The sequence below is a fragment of the Giraffa tippelskirchi genome, chromosome 10, assembly GCF_054371585.1.
Source record: "Giraffa tippelskirchi isolate mGirTip1 chromosome 10, T2T-mGirTip1v1.2.pri, whole genome shotgun sequence".
NCBI lineage: Eukaryota > Metazoa > Chordata > Mammalia > Artiodactyla > Giraffidae > Giraffa > Giraffa tippelskirchi.
Window position 1 is genome coordinate 143,505,201 of NC_137284.1, and position 23,119 is coordinate 143,528,319.

A 23,119-nucleotide genomic window follows, 5' to 3' on the forward strand; every position below is an offset into this window, starting at 1 on the left:
ATTTTTACATTTTGTGATATATTTTATTTGATCATAGTGGGTTATTCTTATAAAGTTCAACTGGATTGAATTTGCTAGTCTTTTTATTTAGAATTAGCATGCCTAAAATGAGACTAATATATAGATTTCTTGTTTAAAACATTTTTGTTAGGTTTTGGGGTCAGAGTTGGTTATGCTGGATTCACAAAATGAATTGGGTCACTTTTCATCTTTTTCTTTGCACTGAAAAAATTAAGTAGCCTGGGGATTATCTGTTCCTTCAGGTATTTGGATATGTAGCTATGAAATAACTTAGACCTGTTGTAGAAAATGATTATTTGATAACTTTTTCAATTTCTTCTGTGGCTATTGACCTCTTCAGGCTAATATTTTTAGAATCAGTTTTAGAAGATTATATTTCCCCTACCTCCATTTTTTATTCATATCTATGCTTTATTACTTAATTTATTAGGTTCATGTCTGTTCCAATTTTATTGTAAGTTATACTTTAATTAACATACAGTGATCCATAGTCCAATTTAATGACTTTTTGCCTTGACTTCTTCCTACTTTGGTAATTATATTGCTTCCCCTGCTTATTGATGTCTTTTTTCTCTTCCCTCTCAAGCTCTCTTTTTCTTCTTTGTTTTCTTCCTTTTTTCTTCCCCTACATTTTGGCATTTTTCTGATCTAGCAATAACTGGTTTATTGAAATCTGTGAAATACTTGGGAGACAATTAAGAACAGCTTTATTTCTCTCCGGTCTCTGCCTTTAAATGTGCTCTGCATATTTCTCTCCCTGAAATGACCACAGTGTTCATTTCAGTCTAAGGTAAAACTCTAATTCCTCATCCATTTGTGGCTTTCCCCAGGCACCCCTATCTCCATCCAAAGAACCCTAAGCTCAGGACACTGAGGGGACACTGATATCAGGCAGCATTGATTTTTTTCCTCATTAGTTTCTCCTCTTTCCTTCATTTTGCAGGTTTTCTGGGGGAGGGTCAGGGTGTGTGCATAGGAGAAGCAATAAGAGAAAAATCAAAAATCTTAAAAATTAAAAAAAAAAACAGCTGATCTTGTGTTCTAGTAATGTCTTGGTTAACACCACCTGGCTTAGATACTTTCTGTGTGATAGCACCCTGTATTAGTCAGGGTTCTCCAGAGAAACAGATCAATAAGGGGTGTGTGTGTGTGTGTGTGTGTGTGTAGGAAGGGAGGGGGAAGAAAGAGTGAGCAAATATGAGGGATTGATTGATTTTACAAATTGGCTCACATGATTGTGGAGGATGGTGAGCCCCAACTCTGCAGGGTAGACTAACAGTCTGGAGACCCAGGGAAGAACAGAGGTTGCAGTTCAAGTGCCAACACAGTCTGATGGTAGAATTCCTTCTTTCTCAGAGGAGGCCAGTCTCTTTTCTGTTAAGGCCTTTCAACCGATTAGACCTTTCAACCGATTAGAGGATGCCCACCTACATTGTGGAGGCTAATCTGCTTTACTTCAAAGTTGACCGATTTAAATGCTAATTTTGTCAAGAGAAAAACAACTTCTTAAAAGTGTGAAGTAAAAGAGAAAAACATTCAGTGACCAGAAATGCAGGAAGCATGAGTCCCCAGCAGTGAGTGAGCCCTGGATGCTTCTAGTTTTTCCCAGATCAGACAGGGCCTGGAGCCTGAGCTGTATTCCGTCAGGAGCAGGAAAGAAAGCAAAGATCGCTCAGTGCCCGAGAAAGGAGGGAGGTCTGGTGAGAAACTTGACCTTGTTACGGGTGAAAGACAATTTCCCAGTAGAAGGAGACTTACCGTCTCATCCATCTTGGTGAATGAGTAGCAGTAGTTAAAAAACGTTCTGAGAATTTTCAATCATAAGCGTGCTCTCCATGAAGTTGGGGCTGGAATTCAAGGCACCTGTGTGATCTGAACCATAGGTGTGCATTGAATTTAGAGTGATCCTGGTTAAGTAGTATGTGGTTAGCCAGGTTTTCTAAGGGCTTCCCTGGTGGCTCAGATGGTAAAGAATCTGCCCACAATGCAGGAGACCTGGGTTCGATCCCTGGGTCGGGAAGATCCTCTGGAGGAGGGCATGTCAATGCACTCCAGTATTCTTGCCTGGAGAATTACATGGACAGAGGAGCCTGGCCGGCTGCAGTCCATGGGGTTGCAAAAGAGTTGAACACGACCGAGAGACTAACACACACGCCAGGTTTTTTAAAATGCAATACATTGATGTGAATATAGACTTAAGCTAATGATACTGTATCAGTGTTAGTTCATTAGTTGTAAAAAAAAAATGTACCATACGTGTTAATAAGGGAACGTGGGTGCGGATACACTGAAGCTCTCTGTGCTATCTTCACAGTAATTGTGTAAATGTAAAACGGTACTAAAACATTTTTTTAAAAAAGTTATTTTAAAACAGAAGCAAAAAATGAAATACAGATCCCGGAGGGAGGATTTCAAGTGCCGAGGCTTTATTTGGGAAGTGCAAACCCAGGGCAGCCGGAATGAGGAAGAGGGAACCCAGACAGAGGAGGTGGGGGGAGGTGGCGTGAGGTCCTCCTGCCCTGGCCATCCTCAGTGATGAAGGCTGCCGAGCAGGTGCTCAGAAATGAGGTTGTGCAGAGACACTGCCTCAGAGCAGTGAGTGGGGCGAGGGGAGGAAGGGAGGAGTCAAGATTTGCCCACCTGGTGCCTTCTCTCTTCTGCTTCCTACTGGCCAACGTTCGCTGGGAAGGCCACTCCATGCACTTCCGGGTTGAGTCCCCTGCCCCCTCAGCAGGGTTCCGGATGCAGGTCTACGCTCTACACGGGATGTTTCATTGGGGTCCAGAAGTGGTGGGAGAAGCAGACACTTCCTGTGTGGCTGATGGTCTGGGTGAGGTGACAGTGAGGAAGGAGAGCGCCAGGCACACACTGGACAAGTTCTCGTCAACTCTTGCCTTCAAGACTTGAGTCTGGTGACTAATCCCTCTCTGAACTTTGAGAACAGGAAACATCTGGTTTTGATTCGTCTTGCCATCTCTGCTGAGACCCACACTCATATTTCTGGCTGCCCAGTAAATGTTTTCTTTACGTGTTTCGTGGTAACTGCAGATGAAACGTGAAAATCGTTTTCTCTTCTTTTCAAACTCTTTTTCTTCCGGGCTTCCCTGTTGGTCTCTGACCTGGCCTGAAGCCTCAACTTTCAATCCTCTACCATTATCCCTTCAATTATTTGTTGGTCTTCAATGGTTACAGTTATTTTCCATGCCCAGGGCTGTTGTTCTGGCCACCTCAATTCTGAACGACTCTAATCAACTCTTAATTGGTTTCCTTGGCTCTATTTTCTACCCCTCTGATCCATCCTACTATTGTTGGCAGAGTGGTGTTCCTAAAAATATCCCTTTAATCATGTCACATGGCTGCACCCAAACCTTTGCTGATTCCCTAGGGACTGGAGTAAAGCCCATTGTTCTATTCCTGTGTTTACTGCCCTTCATGCTAGGGCCCCATCTATCTTTGCAGTCTTCTATATATTCACAAATTTCTCTGACCTCACTTTCAGGTAAACTCAGTGCTACTACTTATAGGAAGTGGAAAGAAGACTTCATGGTAAATTTTATTTGATTACCACTTTGAACTGTTCTCATTTAGTGGTCAACTTTTTATTATTATTATTTTTAGTGGTCAACATCTTTTGCTTTTGTTTCACATTGCTCTGCACACATTCAGTATGGTTATCTTAATAGCCATGCATCCCTAGCTATGGTGCACATTGAAATCATCTGGGGCTTTTAAAGACTACCCATGCTTGGATCCCACTCCCAGAGACTCTGAATTACCTGGTCTGGGAGTCAGGATTTTAAAAGGTCTCAGGTGACCCTCATGTGCTACCTAGACTGAGGACCTCTGGCTTCCTGGGAAGGCTGTTCTATGCCAAACTTTGCTGGTATTATAGGATAAACCACAACAAATAACAACAACAGCAGTAAAAGAAGTTGATGACATACTTGTTGGCCACTGTGCACTGCAATTTAGGAAGTGACCAGGTATTGGGCTAACCTGGCTTTGATACGTGCCTGGGAATCTTACCAATGACTGCCTTCATTAACACACAATGTGAAGAAAAAAAAAAAAATCTAGGCTTCTAGAAGCAGTCTTTGAGGGGGTGGATTTATACTCTAATTTGGATGCTGCATTTTTCCATCTCCATAGGAGGTTGCTGACAAAAACACAAACAGGCTCTCACATTACCGTCATGGGCAAATGAATCATTTTCTAATTGCAGTTTATCAACAGAATAGCTACAAGTGTGTCAGAAAAGCTAAGAAAAAAGCTAAACGCGGCCAAAAGATTCTGATCTTTTATGTTTATTTTTAGATAAACGAGAAGCCTATTTTGTGTTTGAAACCAACTTGATGCCTGAAATATTTTAGGCACTCACATACTTTTCTATGTGTCAGATTATGCCAGACTATAATATTCCCTAAATGATATGTTTAAAATGAAAGAACAATCCAGGGAAAAATACTACAACCAGTGTGATGAACTTCAAATTAACAATGGACATTTATATGCATGTCTGAAACCTATCAGGCTTACATGAAATTTACATGAAATCACAAGAAATTTCATTCTAATTTGTAGATTGGAAGATCAGAATTCCTCCAATAATCTTTTGGTAAGATTAGCAAGAGATGTCAAAGGGAAGGTATTTTAGAACTTTCATTTGGGAATACAAAAGCGTTGTTCTTCACTGAGCTATGGAGTAGTCTGAAGTTATTGGCTATCTCAAGTGGTGATTTTGATAGTTCTATGCAATTTGGGAATTTTTGGATCTCAATTTTTCTATCTGTGAAGTAAGGTTATAAGAATAAGGGGTGGTATTGTAAGTCATATATTCATCGGAAGGACTGATGCTGAAGCTGAAACTCCAGTATTTTGGTCACCTGATGAGAAGAACTGACTCATCGGACAAGTCCCTGATGCTGGGAAAGATTGAAGGCAGGAGGAGAAGGGGATGACAGAGGATGAAATGGTTGGATGGCATCACCAACTAGATGCACATGAGTTTGAGCAACCTTCGGGAGTGGTGATGGACAGGGAAGCCTGGCATGCTGCAGTCCATGGGGTTGCAAAGTGTTGAACATGACTGAGCGACTGAACAGAACCGATTGTAAGTCACATTGTTGTCTGTGTACATGTTATTCTTATTGTCTTACATATTAGGTTTTCGTATAAAAGTATTGCTATATTCTGTAAACGGTTGGAGGTCTCACTGTAGTTGTGCCAATAGACTACGGATGAGGTTTATCTCTAAGTGAGAAGGTCCTTTTAGGTGGCAGGTTTGGATGTGGCTCTTTGATGGTATAGAGAGGACTGGCACCAGGCCAGAGGTCTTTTTTTTTTTTTTTTAATACAGTTTAGCTCTTACTGAGACATTGAACTTTGTTAACAGAAAATTGAGAATGCTTTTGTCTTCTAGTGCTGAAACTACAGCAAAGATACAAAACTGAGGACAAAACAGCTAAGTACCCCATATCCTGAAGGTCATTATCAAAGGGTCACCACCTTTGGGACCCTTCAGGTTTGTTCACTAAGAGGTCATGACCATAATCCCCTGTCCCACCCTTGTCTGGATGTGGGATGGAGGGTGTCCCTAGGGCCCAGGTAAGAGGTTCCCTCTTCCCCAAAGGAGGTTCTTTTTTCTCCAAGAAGCCAAAGGAACGGCTCTCAAGGGGCATCAGTCACAGGAGTCAGAGGCACCTGTATTTTCTCCCTGATGGATCAGTGCTGAGCTCCAGAAGCTGCAGGCTCATTTTTTACTGAGCTGGGAGTGGTGCAGAGCAGGTGGGAAAGTTTTTGGTGAGTCTGACACACACCTCCTTAAGGCGTGGGGCAGAGGGACCTGGACGCTGCTAGCCTGGAGACTCCTGAACAGAAGGCTTGTTGGAACAGTAATACCCAGCAGAGTGAGCAGTGGCCCCGAGGAAGGAGGAGGAGGTGCTGGTGGAGACCAGGATGGGGCCCCGCTCACCCTAGTCCCTCTGAGGGCACAGAAGGACCACATGGGGAGGGGGCAGGAGCACAGGGCTGCCCAGTTGCTGCTGGGCCCAGCAAGGGGCCACCCAACCCAGAACAGGTTGGACGCATGTGTTGCAGATGGAACACATTAGAGATACGGGGGCCTCTGTTCTGCGGGGGTCCTTAGGGGTTGGGGAGGGGCAAGGTGAAATTAGCATTGCCCCAAGAGGATTATGTGTCCATGTAGAAACCCAGAGGCCAGGACACCGGCCATCGTGAACATGATCACTGTCTTCACTTTTTTCTCCATCCTGCCCCTAAGGGGCTAGAGGAGCCAGGTCTTAAAAAGAGAAGAGGAGAAAAACTATTTCAGAGTCAAATCATGTTCAACCTTTATGCCAAGAACCCAGGACTTATGGATCTAGTGATCTTGAAGAAGGAGAGATGAACAATTTTCAATCAGCTAAGGTGTTAGAATTCTTAATATAAGTAATATTAATAACTAAAAGTGATTGCTAAGTTATGGACTGTGCCAAAAAGTCATTGCTAGGAAAGGTTATTAGGAAAAGCAAGATTGAAATAAAGATTTGAGTAAAAAACACAATTTCATGTTAATAACCATTGAGTTGAAACTCCTTCATAAACAGTCTACATTTGAAGGGTTGGAATGCTCTTGGTAATACTGAACCTGAGTTTGAGATTTCCAGGGACCAGGAGAAAGGGAGATCGGGAGTTTCCTACATCTATTTTTCAACTAAAGCAGCTGGAGTGAGATTTGAAGGCATGTCAGGAGACCATAGCCTTTTCCTGGAACCCTATGCTCTAGAATGCCCAGGGCAGGGATATAAGGGGTAGGGAGGAGGAGCCAGTCTAGGGAAGAGACCCCTTTATGAGGGGGAGCCTGAGCAGGAAGGCAGGTTAAGCAGGAGTCCCTCACTGACCCTCTGAAGGAGGAGGGAGGGATGTCCTATTTAGCAGTGGTTGCTTGTTCCTGTCTTTTGCAGGTTTATGGCGCTTCCCTGATAGCTCAGTTGGCAAAGAATCTGCCTGCCATGTGGGAGACCCCGGTTCAACTCCTGGGTCGCAAAGATCCGCTGGAGGAGGGATAGGCTACCCACTCCAGTATTCTTGGGCTTCCCTGGTGGCTCAGCTGGTAAAGAATCCACCTGCAATGCAGGAGACCTGGGTTCGATCCGTGGGTTGGGAATCTCCCCTGGAGAAGGGAAAGGCAACCCACTCCAGTACTCTGGCCTGGAGAATTCAGTCCAGGGGGTTGCAAAGAGTTGGACATGACTGAGTGACATTCATTTCCACTTTGTAGGTTTAACTTGCTGTTGGTGAGGATTAAGGGCAGAGGTTTGGGGCAGAGGGCAGAGGGCAAGGTTTCTTTTCCCCACCACTAGCTAGTTAGAATTATAAAACTGTTCAACATCAGAGCTGGAAGGTATTAAGGAAGGATATTCAATACCCTCTTTACATAATCCTTGTTCTGCTAGTACCTAGTATAGGATTGCAGGCCCCTGCATTTCCCCCTCATTATATAGGTATTTGGGGAGCCCCTGTACACTGAAAAACAAGTGTCTGGTAAAGTTCTGCTTAGTTGCCACATGATTCTTGCTACTCTGCTCCAGCCCCATTGCTTAGAGGTTTCTTGAGGGGCCTTGAAAGTCCACAGAATACCACTCCCTACTCGCCCACCAGGCACCTTCACCCCTGCTGTTAGGGCATCACTTCTGCTGTCTCCAAGGAGATATGGTCCTTACCCATCCTCATGACCCTTTGAAGAGCCAAGGTTTTATTTTTTTAAACTGGATCAAGGTTGTTGTGGTTGGCCGCCTCATTCTCTTTTGGTGTACTTTCTCCCCAGAAGTAGTTAGTCCTTCTTTCCCCAATTTTTGGCAAGTCCCCCATTAATTTACCCCCACATATCTGAACTTCAGAGGTGAACATAGTTTGCGCTTAAGCCGAACGCCGTTCTACAAACCATGAAGAAATGGAAAGGAAGAGACATGAAAATTACTTAGCCTGGAGTGTCATGATGTCTGTGACTAGAACTAAAATGTCCAATAAGCATGATTATTATCTACGCTTAGAGGGGCTAGAAGTGGAGAGAAGGAGTGAGAAGGAGGAGGAAGTAGACCCAAGTCGCTTTTTGTAGCCACAGGAGATGGTGTGTGGACTGACAGCTAAGCAAGGAACTCTCCAAGATGAAATCTTGTCCATGGGAGGCTACAGACCATTCTGCCTGATATTAGGTGACAGCCGAGATTGAACGTAACTAGTTTGCTTTTATATTAATATCAAAATCACTGATTATTTTTATTTTATGACTACTATTTTTTTCTAAATATGAACACTTTCCTTGGAAAATAATGAAAATTATTTTTCACATTGAATGAATCTGGAGATTAATGATCTCACATTCCTTTCACGTTAAATTCAGTCATGGCTTTGTATTTTATTAAAGCAATCTTATTTATGACCCAGGTCTGGATGCCTAATGGTATCTGGAGCTGCAAAGAATGGTCTTGTTTTAGATTTTCGATGAAGCATTGAATATCATTTGCAACTCGGAACACTTAATTTTGATTGGACAGATTTACTGTTTCAGAGAATAGTTTCCTGGAACATTTGTGGGGTGATCATGTTGTTTGCTATAAGTGAATAAAGAAACTCTTCTTGAATACATTAGTAATGAAATCCTTCTCTTTCACTGCACTTCCTTTTTAAGGCTAAAGGACCTATTCTGTGAGGAATGGGTATTACATGGTTAACCCGCTGGAAAATTCTGAATCAAACTTAGAGGAAAAATTGTTTTCTTATTTGATTAATATCCCTCTAGAATTGCTTCAGATTATATTTCTCTTCAACCCAGAGGTGAGACATAATCAGTGTTTCTGACTGTTGCCTTTTCTGCAGTGATAAGGACAGCAGGAACAAATACTTAAAGAATTCTTAGTCCTAGGTGAAGTGGGAGAAGGAAGTCAGTGCTTGCTAGCGTTTCACCCATCCGTGGGAATGGGCCTGGGAAGGGTGGTCATTGAGCCCCTTGACCAAACTATAGCTGAAATACACAGCGTGGCTTATTTTATGCTCAGTTTTAATAATAAAGGGATAGGTGGGATATGCAAATTAGGAAATAAAAAATCAAGAGCTTGGGCAGTGAAGTTGGCAGAGTAGAATTTGATTCCTGGATCTCCCAGCAACTAGTCCTTGACATTTTGCATGTCAAAGTTTCTCAGCTTCTCTAAACCTCAGTTTCTTCACTGGTAAATTATCATTTGTGTGATAGAATTGTTGGGATTCCCTGGTGGCTTAGATGGTAAAGAATCTGCCCACAATGTGGGAGGCCTGAGTTCAGTCCCTCGGTTGGGAAGATCCCCTGGAGAAGGAAACGGTAACCCACTCCAGTATTCTTGCCTGGAGAATCCGATGGACAGAGGAGCCTGGTAGGCTACAGTCCACAGGATCGCAAAGTGTCGGACATGATTGAGCAACTACACTTTCTTTCTTTCTGATAGAATTGTTAGGAGAGTTAAATGAAGTGATATGTGAGAAGCCCAGTGAATGACATATATCAGGTGAGTAATGAACATCGCTAGCTGGACTACTAAGCATCTGTTCTCTTGGTGACAGTGTCTAATTTTCCCTTTAGAGAACCATCGTCTTCCTGTTGTCAGAGGACATGCTGCCGGTGGGGCTGATTCTACTACCAGCCTCAAGAGTATGATGTGTAACTCAAAACTGGTCATGTAGCAACAATGTATCCTTGGCTGTGTGACTCCTTCAGGGATCAACATAAATCAGTGCAATCAAAAGACAACCCAGTGTGGGAGCTACTGGGGAAAGATACTTTTCCTTTGAACTTGAACATAGAGAATGATGCTGTTGGCAGTATCCTCGCCCCCACAGAGTCTCAGAATTAAGCCAGTATTGTAGTAGAGTGTGGGCTTCCCTGGTGGTCCAGGGGTAATGAATCCGTCTGACAAGCCGGAGACACAGGTTTGATACCTGGGTTGGGAAGATCCCCTGGAGAAGGAAATGGCAACCCACTCCAGTATTCTTGCCTGGAAAATCCCATGGATGGAGGAACCTTGTAGGCTACAGTCCATGGGGTCACAAAGAGTTGGACATGACTGAGCAACTTCACTTTCACTTTCCAGTATTCTTGCGTGGGAATCCCATGGACAGAGGAGCCGGGCAGGCTACAGTTCACGGAGTCGCAAAGAGTTGGACACCACTTGGCGACTGAGCAACAACAACACGGTAGAGAGCAAATCCAAGAGATACAACTGGAAACGTAGTTTAAATCACTGATCCCCAAAAGCTTCAGCTAAATTAATATATACTAATTTTTATTTAAGCTATTTACTTGCAATCAAATGAGTTCTTATTGGTACAAGGAACATAACAAGTTTTAGCCATTCTCCACTTCCCATCCCCCATTTCAGGAGCCAGAACCTTGCAGAGGAAGCATAAAAGCATCAAGGTTCTCCCAGAATTCCTAACAGCAGATAGAAAATGCAAGGAAGTGCTTTCCAGACTCTGAAATTTCATATATATAAACAACTTTGAAAATGTATTCTATTAAAAAATAAAATTCATAAAACCCCAACAACCACCATGTACTCTCACTATTTTCTCGTAAAAGAAAGGGCATTTTTTTAATATTCTAAAATAAGCACAGAATATAATAAAGGGTAGTATTTTAGACTGAATAAATCTAGCTTAAAGAAAAATACACTGTGCTATTCTTATTTCTTTCTTTTACCACAGAGCAGTGAAAATGTCAGTGTTTTTTTAAGTTCCAGGTCTGAAATAAGACTTCCTAGAAGCAAATCCTGGCTCCACCATAGACTAGCTCTTCCTTAATTATTCTGAGTTTCAGTTTTCTCATCTGTAAAGTAGAAATAATAGTGATGATCTCTGTCTCACAAGGTTTTTGAAAAGATATAGCACCCAAGAAGATCAAACCAGTCAATCCTAAAGGAAATCAAGCCTGAATATTCATTGGAAGGACAGATACTGAAGCTGAAGCTCCAATACTTTGGCCACCTGATGGGAAGAGCCGACTCACTGGAAAAGACCCTGATGCTGGGAAAGATGGAGGGAGGGAGGAGAAGGGGGTGATAGAGGACAAGGTGGTTGCATGGCCTCATCAACTCAATGGACATGAGTTTGAACAAACTCTAGGAGAGAGTGAAGGACAGGGAAGCCTGATGTTCTGCAGTTCATGGGGTTGCAGAAAGTCAGACATGACTGAGTGACTGAACAACAACACCACCACCCAAAGCACAAGCAACAACAACAAAAATAAACAAGTGGGACTACATCAAAGTAAAACACTTCTGGTAAAGATGAACGAGCATAGGTAAAGTCTTTAGAATAGTGCCTGGCACATAGTGAGTACCCAATAAACATTATTATCATTACTAATAAACACTCAGTGTTTGGGACAGGTATCAGCTTCTAATTTCAGGGTTGATGCTAAAATTCTCCAGCGTTGGGTAGATCAGTTCAGCTGTCTGGAAACCATGCACTTTCTCGGATTCGTTTCTTCTCACGGGGAGGTGGGGGGTGGGGAAATGAGCCCCTATGATTGATCACTGAACGCTCACGTGAGACCAGGTTGGCTCCCCAGAAGGGAGATGAATCGTTCATCCTGTCCCTCGATGTCCCGGTCAGAAGGCTGCTTTTCTCTCCGGATGGACAGGGAGACCTAGGAGAGAAAATGCCTGATGGGGGAGTGAGTGGAGGGATTCAGGGTAGGAAGCTTCCAAAGAAGTTGGGAAAACCCCAATGATGCCAGACGGGATAGGCAACACATCAGTGGATGACAGGTTATTACTTTCAACCACTCTACTGCCCTCTACTGCCAAAGCTTAGTACTGGTGAAAAAAATCTTGGATATCCTGCTTGTCTTGAAGGAAAGCTGAGCGTCCTCTTCTGGCTGACAAGTGGACAATGCATAAAGCATTTTGACTATTCATTTTATTTAATTTTTTTTTACTTAAAAAATTTTTATTGGAGTATAGCTGCTTTACAATGTTATGTTATTTTCTGCTGTACAGCAAAGTGAATTTGGCCTCCTAGGTGGCTCAGTGGTAAAGAATCCACCTGCCAATGCAGGAGATGCTGTCCCATCTCTAGGTCAGGAAGATCCCCTGGAGAAGGAAATGGCAACCCACTCCAGTATTCTTGCCTGGGAAACCCCTTGGACAGAGGAGCCTGATGGGCTACAGTCCATGGGGTCTCAAAGAGTCAGACACAGCTGAGCGACTGAGCACAGCACACATGCATACATACATCTGCTCCTTTTTAGATTTCTCTTCCATTTATGTGACCATTAATTTTAAAAGAAAAAAAAATGCTTCAGGCAACTCATATAGAGTTTAAAGACTCCATTAGCTCCATTAGCTGATGTACTTTAGGGAACCCCTCAGGGTGAGAAAACTTCCTTGGCAGAAGCAGAGTTGGAGTCGCAACAGAGCCCGGAGAAGAGTTGGGTATGTGATCCTGGTCTTGATCCCTGGAGCAGCTTTCTTTCACTGCAATGGCTATGAAACGTGGAGTTGGAACACTGGGAGAGGATTGCACGTCCTCATATCTCTTGGATTCGTTGCCCCGTCTCAGGGCAGCAGCTGCCAGACCAGTTCAGAGTGCTCTCTGCCTTGTGGCTTGTCTCTTAACTGTCTCATGTCACTTAAGGTTCAGGGAAGGGGAGATAGATAAGGGACAAAAAAGATGGGAGAGGAAAAGAAGAGAGAAAATTAAAAAAGGGAAGGGGACAAAGTCAAAGCGGGCAACTGGGTCTGTTTTTATTCTTTTTCAACTTAGAAAGGAAACTTTCCACAGCCTTAAGAATTTCTTTTTTTCATGTACCCTGGCCCTCTATTGCAATACCTATCAAGCACTACTAAGTAACAGGACTATCTTACATCAATGAAAATAATGCATGTTTCACAAGGATACAATGAAATAACCTCAGCCCATATCCTCTTTTTTTTTTTAAAGAATTTTCTTAACTTTATTTCTCAGGAGGCTCTCACGTGTATTTTCTTCCTTTGAATTTATCATTTTCATCCTTATTTCCTAAATAAGTCCAGTAAGTGCTTAAAAATTCCATTGAGAGAGGAAGAGCGTTAAATCATACAGATGTGTGTCATATTATTCTTTAAACTGTGTGTAAACATTGTATATATTTCTTTATGCATGATCTATTCCACAATAAAAAATGTCAAAACAAAGAGAGAGAAAGAAGAAGAAATGTTTAATTTAAGAATGGAAAGGAAAACAAAATCCATATTCTAAGGATAACTTATTCTCTTTCGGGTCAGGTGTATGTTTCAGGTTTAGTGTTAGATGAGGCGAGGAACAGATAGGAAGCGGTAAAGCATTTCAAAAACGGCAGGTTCTGGGAATTGTCCCACTGAAGCATGCTGTAAGATTTTGTTTAGGTAAAGATCATTTTTGCATTATATGAAACTAATGAACTTCCATCAAACCCTGGTGAGGAGCAATTTGGAGTACATTAAAGGGTAAAATGGCTCCTGGGCTAAGATGGATGTAACATCTTGCTGATGATGGCTTTCTGTTTATGGGTCAACTCCACGCTCACACACATGCACTGCTCTTTGCTCCAAATTACTTTATGATTCTCTTTTAAGATGTCCACTCGTTGTGTTGCTTACATAAAGAATGAACAGCTGCTTTCTCAAGAAACCTGCTCCATGGGTATATCTTAAAGAAAAGGCATTGAACTGGAAATTTTAAGCCCATGCTTTTAAAGTCCAACGGATAATGATCCAAGAGAGACAGCAAACTGGAAGTAAAGTGGAAAGGAGAGGAGAGTGCAGGGGTGGGGTACTGAAGAAACAGACAGTAAGTCTATCTTCTGCTTTAGCCCAGGACTTAAACCTGAACAGTGATGTGTTTTAGGCTGAATGTTTGTGTCCCTCCCAAATTCATTCATTGAAATCCTAATCCACACAGTGACGGTATAAAATGGTGGGGTTTTGAGGAGGTAAGTAAGTCACCAGAGCGGAGCCCTCATGAGTGGGATTAGTGCCCTTATTGAAGAGACCGTGGGAACTCCCTCACCCCCTCATTCATGTGAGAACACAAGGAACGGGGCTCTTACCAGACCCCAAATCTGTAATGCCTTGGTCTTGGGCTCCCCGGCCTCCAGAACTGGGAGAAATCAATGTTTGTTGTTTAACCTACCCTGTCCATAGTATTTTTGTATAGAAGTTCAAGAGAACCGAGACAGAATGGAAGAGTCCTCTCTGACACAGGCTTATCCCTGGGGGCACTGCTTCCAGTGTCCCTGAGGCCCCCCATGTTCTGATTTTCCTCTGCCCTGCTTCTGCTCTCATGTTTATCACCCACCCAGGATTCTATAACCATCCCATGCTACTCCCATTCCTCTCTCTCCCTCTCCTTGTCTCTCTCTAGTCCTATATGTTAAGCTTCCCCAGAACTAGCAGTCATAACAGGACCTATTCTGTAACCAGATTCAAGTTTGGCAGCACGAAGTACCTTATCTGTTTATTAGCTTTGGTTTTCATGTTGCAAGTTAACTAAATCCAACCAACGTTTTTGAGAGTTTAAGATACACAGATGTGGGGGATGGCAAGATAACACAAAAGACATGGCCCATGGTTGTGCTTTTGGGCCAGTCCTGTTGATATTGCCAGGTCCTCTAAATAGAGTGATTTCTGGGTATTCTTTGGTTTGTTGGATAAATTGAATCCACTTTTAATAAAATAATTGATATTAATTGTTACTTAGTAAAATATATTGAGAGAAAATAAAAGAGCGATTGAATACTTCAGTTGCTTTTTTGCTCATAGAAAACTGGCCATAGAAAATAAGTCTTGGCCTTTCCACGTGATCCAGTAGCTAAGAGTCTGAACTCCCAATGCAGGGGGCCCAGGTTCGATCCCTGGTCCGGGAACTAGATCCCACATGCCACAGCTAAAATTCCACATGCGTCAGCTAAGACCCAGCACAGCCAAATAAGTAAATAGTAAGTCTCAACAAGTTAAGGGCAGGAAGGGTGGAAATCAGGAGAGTCAGTGAGTGACTGTCAGCTTGTGAGGTGCTTTTAATCAGTGTGGCTGCTTAAAAACCCAGACTCTTACCTGAAAGGTTCCCAAGTACTAGTGGGAAACAAGAAGGGAGGAAAAAACAAAGCCTTACCATACATAGTTTAAATTATTAACAAGGAAATAAAAAGTGGATTTTGTACCAAAAACTTAGTCTGTGGCTAATTCAAGCCTTTACTTCTTTTTCTTTGTTCTAGAAAATGGGATTATTCACAACATTAATCTCATCCCAATAAACATTGAACTGTATTATACAAAATCCAAGTGGTTGAATATCATATTCTTACACAGTTATTTGATTGAACTTCAGTTATCTAAAAATGAAAAAGTATTCAATTTGCAGAATCTCTTTAATTTTTATGTTTTGTCTTTTATGTTATTACTTTATTAATCATGCTGAAGTTGTTTAGATGAAAACAATTCAGTCACTTGAAGCAACTTCAAAATTCTGAAAAATCACCAAGACAGTAAACTTTTAAAGTTTTGATTTAGATATTGAGTGAGTGCAAGTCACTCAGTTGTGTCCGACTCTTTGAGACGCCATGGGCTGTAGCCCGCCAGGCTCCTCTGTCCATGGAATTTCCCAGGCAAGAATACTGGAGTGGCTTGACATTTCCTTCTCCAGAGGATCTTCCCTACCCAGGGATCAAACCTGGGTCTCCCATATTGCAGGCAGATTCTTTACCATCTGAGCCACCAGGGAAGCTGGAAGATATTGGAAAGTTGTTAATTGTAATGGCAGGTATCTGGGTTTGAAATCTGGTTCCTCCACTTACTACATTTTACCCCAAGAGATTTCTAATCTCTCTGTTCCTTATTTTAGTGATCTTAAATGGGGCCATTAATAGCATTTAGTTAATAGGGTTGTTGCGAGAATTAAATGAATTCCTCAAATAAAGCATTTAGATGAGGACCTGGCACTGAGTATCATCCATAAGTGTGCTATAATTCTCATCCCCATCATTATATCCTGTCAGGTTCATTGACTCAGCATCAAACGTTTTTTTGACAGTGAAGAGCGAATTTGCATTATCTATCTCTCAGAGAAGTTCAACCAAAATTGTCTGTGATGAGAAAACTGCAGCGCATGGTTACAGTCATTGTACAAATGTTCAGCTCATGCTGCTTGTCATTTAATGTGTTCTCCTTACTTACTATTTCACAACCATTTAATTCACAGATGACTCAGATGACTGAAAGAACATTAGTCCTTCTGTCTCCTTATTTGTTCAGGATTGAAGCAAGTAGTAGTTGCTTTTAAGAAAAGAAATTGGCAAGTGGGTTTATTTTAGATGCATTCTGTTCTGTTCTTTATGGCTTTGCTGGGCAAAACAATAAAATCCCTGGTGGGTGGGACAGAAGGAAGTCTCACTCTGATTCTCATCCAGTGCCTCTCCTTGGCCAGACTCCAGAGCTAGGGATGTTTACATTCATTCTAGAAGAAATGGCTTTGGGATTGGCTTCAGAAAAGGCCAAAATAATTGGATTAATTTAATAAGGATTAAAGACCATTCATAGTCTTCAAGTATACACATAATGAATATGTAGAGAATGCTGTAACCATTTAAGTTATCTACTGAAAACAGAAAAAAGGTATTTGTTGGCTTCTTAGGAGTAAAATTTTATGTAGGTGTTATAAGGCAAGCAAATTCTACAAAAGGATTTTCTTGGGCTGATGAATTCTCCCTTTGATGGATGCAGCCCATGTTTCTTATTTCCACTCGTTATTGTAGGACTTCTGTCTAAAAAGCCTTCCCTATACTACTGTCACTGCTAACACCCATCCCCTGGCTTATCTCACATTTGCTGATTAATAAGCTACTACACAAAGAGTTGGACATGATTTAGTGACTAAACAACAATAACAAGCCACTATGCATTGCCTGTGATTTTTTCCCCTCTCCCAATCTGGCCCTGCGGGTGGAAACTGTTGACAGGGCCTTCACTGTCTTTAAAACTGCATTTAGTGAATAGCTCCTGCCTTCAATGCCCCCATCTGAGCTGTCACTGATTTCAGGTGACTCTACCGGGGTGCCTGAAAGGCCACCAGTGGCCAAGGTGAAGGAATGTTTCCTGGGGTCTCAGTGAACCAGAGCCATGCTTGGTTCTGAACAGAAGTGAATCTTGCCTCCTTTTCTCTTAGGCTTTTCACATGATTTCCAAAGAAGAGCTACTTTACCCAATGTTTTATAAAAATATTAGTGAACAGCCCTTTTATTTACTTTGGCTTTTAGCCCTACCTGCCTCCTGGGATGCTGAGCACAAATCAATGAGAAATGATCTAGAAGGCAAATCTGAGCCATAGACACCATGCTGAAGTCAGCAACTCCTTTCCGAAGCCTGAGAATCTATTATTGGACCACATCTCTGTTTCTGACATCTTGGGAAGAGCTTTTCTCTGGCTTCTGATGGGCTGTCCCTCAGCATCAAGATATGTCCAGGAGAAGGTACTGTCCGTCCTGCCCTAAGGACTTTGATGGAACCCAGTTGAGCTTCTTGCTCATCAGAATGGTTGTGAGTTGGGAAAAGATCAAGACTTTCAAATATCATGAAAGACTGGTAGATAAAGAAATTTAAATTGCAACATCAATGGATTACCAATGTTAGGCTCTAGTATACATATTTCATAATAAAAAGGAAATGTACTAAATTATACTTGATTCTCTCTGGGATTGTGAAATCATGGCTGATTTTTATTTTTTATGTTGTATTTTCACTTTTGTTTACAATTATTGTGCATACTTTTAATCATCAGAAAATTATTAACTTCCTTTTTCAAGAGAATAAATATGCCAATTTAAGACTAGCTGGCAAATGATAGAGGTGGAATTGATAGGTAATGATACAGTGTAATACCAAGAACACATTCCAGATTCCTGAATACTTTCATATTAGTTTCTTGATGTGCTTTGTCACACAGAGAAAACCAAGGCAGCTTAGCAGGCCCAATACAAACAGTTATGTTTAATCACATTGGATGAATTTTGATTGGGTTTGATATTTTCAAGGCCTCAAAACATCTAGACAAAAGTTGGAAAGTGGTCAGTTATCCAGCACTGACATTTAATGTATATAGTACACCTAGCTAGGTGATTTCAGTTTTAGCTTTCTTTACAGGTGCTTTGACATTGTATAGGCAGCATAATAATGAGAGAAACTTATAGGAAATAATCTAGCATAGGAATACATTTGCATCCTCTTTCCCCCCTTATTAATTAGGGCTAAGAGGCTGTCAGGAGGGTGATGTCTAGGAAAGAAATAGGAACAGTCTGTTTCTCATAGAAACCTGCTGAAGAAATAAATTCTTAATTTAGGCCAAAGATGTTCAACTAAAATAGAGTTCCCTCGCTTAGTGTTGAGTGTTTATTGCTTCTAGGTCCTTAAAGAAATGCTGTATTCAAATAAACCTATGAAAATTTTGTCCCACTGGTCTTTTAGAAACAGGGAAGGGTGTTCAGTTCAGTTCAGTCGCTCAGTTGTGTCCGACTCTTTGCAACCCCATGAACCGCAGCACACCAGGCCTTCCTGTCCATCACCAACTCCCGGAGTTTACCCAAACCCATGTATATTGAGTTGGTGATGCCCCCCAACCATCTCACCTTCTGTTGTCCCCTTCTCCTTCTCCTCAGGTGTTAGTAGGAGATAACTTAAGAGCATTCAAAAATGAAAATGTTACATTGTCTCAAAAGTAAATTCTTTTCAGGGCAAGGCCCCTCCTGCAGGCTGGTTGCTCTTTCTAGTTCTGGTCACTTACTTGTTAGAAAACTTCAAGGACTTCTGTTGAATTATTCACATTTTTTTAAGGACAAATAATTTTTTTGTTTAAAAAAGTTAGAATATAATAGAAGTAGAAAATACACAGAAAAACCAAATATTGTAGCAAAATGTTGACTGCAAGTGTCTCCTACATCTTAAGAATTGTGTCAGAATTCATCTTAGAAGTATCCTTTTTTTTGAAAAACTGTTATTTTTAATAACAGATTATGTGAAAGCAAGGCCTAAGCATGACCTGAAAGGAAAGAATAGGATAAAGAGAATCATAATAAAGCAAAGGGTAGTTGTCTTGGTCTGAGGGGTTCTCAAACTGTTAACTAACTGATTTTTCAGTCTTTTCTGGAGTTGGAAACTCCAATACTTGGGCCACCTGATGTGAAGAGCTGACTCACTGGAAAAGACCCTGATGCTGAGAAAGATTGAAGGCAAAAGGAAAAGTGGGTAGCAGAAGATGAGCTGGTTAGATAGCATCACTGACTCAGTGGACATGAATCTGAGTACTCTGGGAGACAGCAGAGGACAGAGGAGTCTGGCCTACTGCAGTCCATGGGGTCGCAAAGAGCTGGACATGACTTAGCGACTGAACAACAACAATTGGCTGTAGATGTGAAGTGGGACAGGCTGAGGCCTGGGGACGGGCTTTGAGGCTCAGGACCCCAAATAGCCCTCTTTGGACTCCAAAAGTGAAAGTGAAAGTTGCTCAGTCATGTCCAGCTCTTTGCGACCCCATGAACTATACTGTCCATGGAATTCTCCAGGCCAGAATACTGGAGTGGGTATTCTCCAGGGGAGATCTCCATGGGATCTTTTCCTGGGGATCTTCTCCAGGGGATCTTCTCAACCCAGGGATGGGACCCAGGTCCCTCCAAGAGCAGTAATATTGCTTTTGAGTTTTGTTTTCCTGTTCTGCATTATCATTCTCTTAGGATATTCTCAGATTTCAGTAAAGCTGATTAGCTTAGTAGTCTATTGCCTGAGTTGTATGCAAGCTGCCTTGGGAAATGCAGGCTGGTGGCTGTGTCTCCTCCCCCAGGTGTGGAGAGGATAAACTCATGGAGGGAGCAGTAGAGACACATCCAGGAGTGATCTGGGAGGAAGGGAAACAGCCATCTGGATTCTGAGGTGACAAGAATCAGTTAAGACACTTAATCACTTCCAGAGAATCCCCAGAAATATTTAGAAATTGACTAGATTTTTTGTGTATAAGTTTGGCCTATTTTATTTGGATACTAAGAAATGGGCACATTGAAAAGCCTAGATGATTTGGAAGCCCTCAGATTCTATGTGAAATGGATGAAAGTGGCGATGCTCTTATCAAAGGGGGACTCTTGGTTTTCCGGAAGGGCTTTTCTGAGCCCACAGAATGTTATTGCTGTTCTTGATATACTGCAGATGATCAATAAAGGTGGGCTGAATGAATGATTAACCAAATGAATGACCAGTAACCAAGAACATGAGGTTCACTGTTTAAAGATAATGACCAAAAGAGGTTTTGTCAGAGTCAAAGTAACTGAAAAAATGAAATATTTAGATAATTGTGTCATTAGACAAGTTGTTTAGGTAAAAAAAAAGTCATTTTTCCAGATAATGATCCAAATAGGATAATAATCATCCTATTTCAAGATTAAGAAAATATTACAAGCTGGTTATGTCTAGAAAAATGACCAATTAATAATCTGAATATTTTTATTTATACCAAGTAAGCAGGATTTTTGGAACTCATATTATCATCTCATTTTTGAATTGGCTGAGAAAATGAGTTGCCTGCTTCAGTATGTATGACTGAATAAATACAATTTATTCATTTTGCTAGAACATAGTTCTTTTGGACACATTATTTATTGAATGCTCATGGTTTAAAAAATATTTATGTATGTGTCTATTTATTATAGGAATAAAAGGAAAGGACTGGAGTGGATAAGTATAATGTACATACACAAATTTGAAGACAGAATTGTATAGGTGAATTAGAGTTATTTTTTCATTTTATTTTAAAAGAAGCAAAAGAAGGCCTTGTTAGAATTAAAACTCATGAGTTCTGGTTTTTGTAATGAAAATAATAGTGAGTCCTGTAGGATACAGAATGGACAGTGCCAACTCAGGAGCCCCAGTTGTAACACTGACTGGCAGGAAAGCCATAATGATGAGGTAGGATCCTCTGTGGGACTTTGGGCAGTGTTTTGATGTGTTTTGGCCATTGTCTCCATGGTATAAGCCTAGGAAAAAATCAAAGAAAAAAATGGGTTCTTCAATTATTCATTTATCAAGACTCTAACTTCTTCTCTCCATATCTGAGGTTTAAAACTTCCATTTGATTCACTATTGTCAACCTACTATATGCCAGGCATTGTGATGGAAAAGTAGGTGGTATGTAACAATAAACAAAGTGCATAGTCTCTGCCCTTATGGAGTTTAGACTAGAGGGAAGCAATCAGTACATCAATGCATGACTACAAACTATGTTGTGTACTAGGAAGGAAACTATGTGATGCTCTAGGAGAGTATTGTATGTGTGGGCGGGGAGTTGGGGTTGGTGTGGAATGAAGTGTGAATAAAAAATGGTATTCAGGGCAGTCTTTTTGGAAAACATGATGACTGACCTGAAATCTTAAGGATAATTGCTTTATTTTAAAGAATTTACCATATGCTCCAGCAATCCTTCTCCTGGAGATATATCCAAAGAAGGATGAAAACAGGGTGTCAAAGAGTTATCTGGATCTTATTTACAATAGTCAAGAAATGGAAACAACATGAGTGTCCATCAGTGGATGAGAGGATAAAGATGTGATATGTATGAATAGTATTCAGCCATGAGCAAGAAGGTAATCCTGCCATTTTTGACCACATAGAGGGCGTATGCTGAGTGACACAAGTCAGACAGAGAAAGAAAAATGCTGTTTGATTTCATTTATATGTAGAATTTTGGAGAAGGGAATGGCAACCCACTCCAGTATTCTTGCCTGGAGAATCCCATGGACAGAGGGCCCTGATGGGCTGCGGTCTATGGGGTTGCAAAGAGTCGGACACAACTAAGCCACTAACACACATACGTAGAATTTTAAAGAAATTCAGACTCATAGAAACAGAGAGAATAGAAAAGTGTTGGCCCAGGGTGGGGATAGAGAAAGGTTGGTAAAATGGTACAAACTTCCAGCTATAAGATGAATCAAGTCTAGGGCTCTAAGAATAAAGCATAGTGACTATAACTGATAACAAACTATGTTGTGTACTAGGAAGGAAACTGTGTGATGCTCTAAGAAAGTATTGTATGTGTGGGAGGGGAGTTGGGGTTGGTGTGGAATGAAGTGTGAATAAAAAATGGTATAAAAAAGACTATAATTGATAGTATAATTGAAATTTGCTAAGAGAGTAGAACTTTAATGTTCACATCTCTCCCCCTCAACCCCTGCAAAAGAGATACATATGTGAGGTGATGGATGTGTTAATTAACTAGATGTTGGGAATCTTTTCACAATTATATGTCATAAGGGACTCCTTATATATCTTACAATTTTATTGGTAAACTATATCTCATTATAGTTGGAAAAAAACTTGATTTTCTTGGTTAAAAAAAAAGAATTTATTACCTCCTAAATCCTCCCAGCAATGTAAGGGGTTATGTGCCTGTTTTATGGTTGGGAACATTGACTTACCCATAGGATAACTGATTGAGTTAACAGCTAACAATTAAGTGGTTTATGTGGTGTGAAAATCCCACTTTCTTGATTCATCATCTCATTAATCTCACCAGAGAAAACAAACTGCTTCAATACCTATCGATAGCTTGGTTACAGTAAAATTCCAGGTAGACACATTTCTGGGAATGTTGTACTTGGAAATCTACATCAGAATATTTCCAGCAAAAACACAGAAGTGGGTTTTAATTTTCATATTAATATCATTTGAACCTATGAAGACGAGGATGGATTTCTTTTTAAAGACTATCTTGGTAGACAGAGCCTATAGCCAGGATGGTACAAGGTTACTTTCACATTTCGTTTTAGCAGCTCCTACTGTTTCCAAACTCCATGCTGACTCTTCTTTTTTGTCAAAGTCTATGGTTGATTAAAACCAGACTGACAGTAGCAGTAATGACCCTGAGATCTTTATTATTCCTTTCCACTGTTCTCAATCCCCTCATGCATGCCACTCTCATTTTGTGCTGAGATATTTTAATGAGTTTCTGAATGATTGTTTTCCACTTTTCCTAATATCCCTACTCAGGTCACTAAATTAGAGGAAAGCATTTGAGCAAATGG

The 23,119-nt window shown here is 41.1% G+C and overlaps 1 long non-coding RNA gene across 1 annotated transcript; it reads left to right on the top strand.

The window, feature by feature from the left end:
- Positions 1-2,750: 2,750 nt before the first annotated feature.
- Positions 2,751-10,597, top strand: LOC145523194 (uncharacterized). The gene is made up of 11 exons (XR_014066412.1): positions 2,751-2,933; positions 3,521-3,567; positions 4,867-5,131; positions 5,441-5,542; positions 5,671-5,820; positions 6,302-6,447; positions 8,711-8,856; positions 9,501-9,560; positions 9,635-9,703; positions 10,143-10,245; positions 10,431-10,597. It is a non-coding gene; the product is annotated as an uncharacterized LOC145523194 (long non-coding RNA).
- The last annotated feature ends 12,522 nt before the right edge of the window (positions 10,598-23,119 follow it).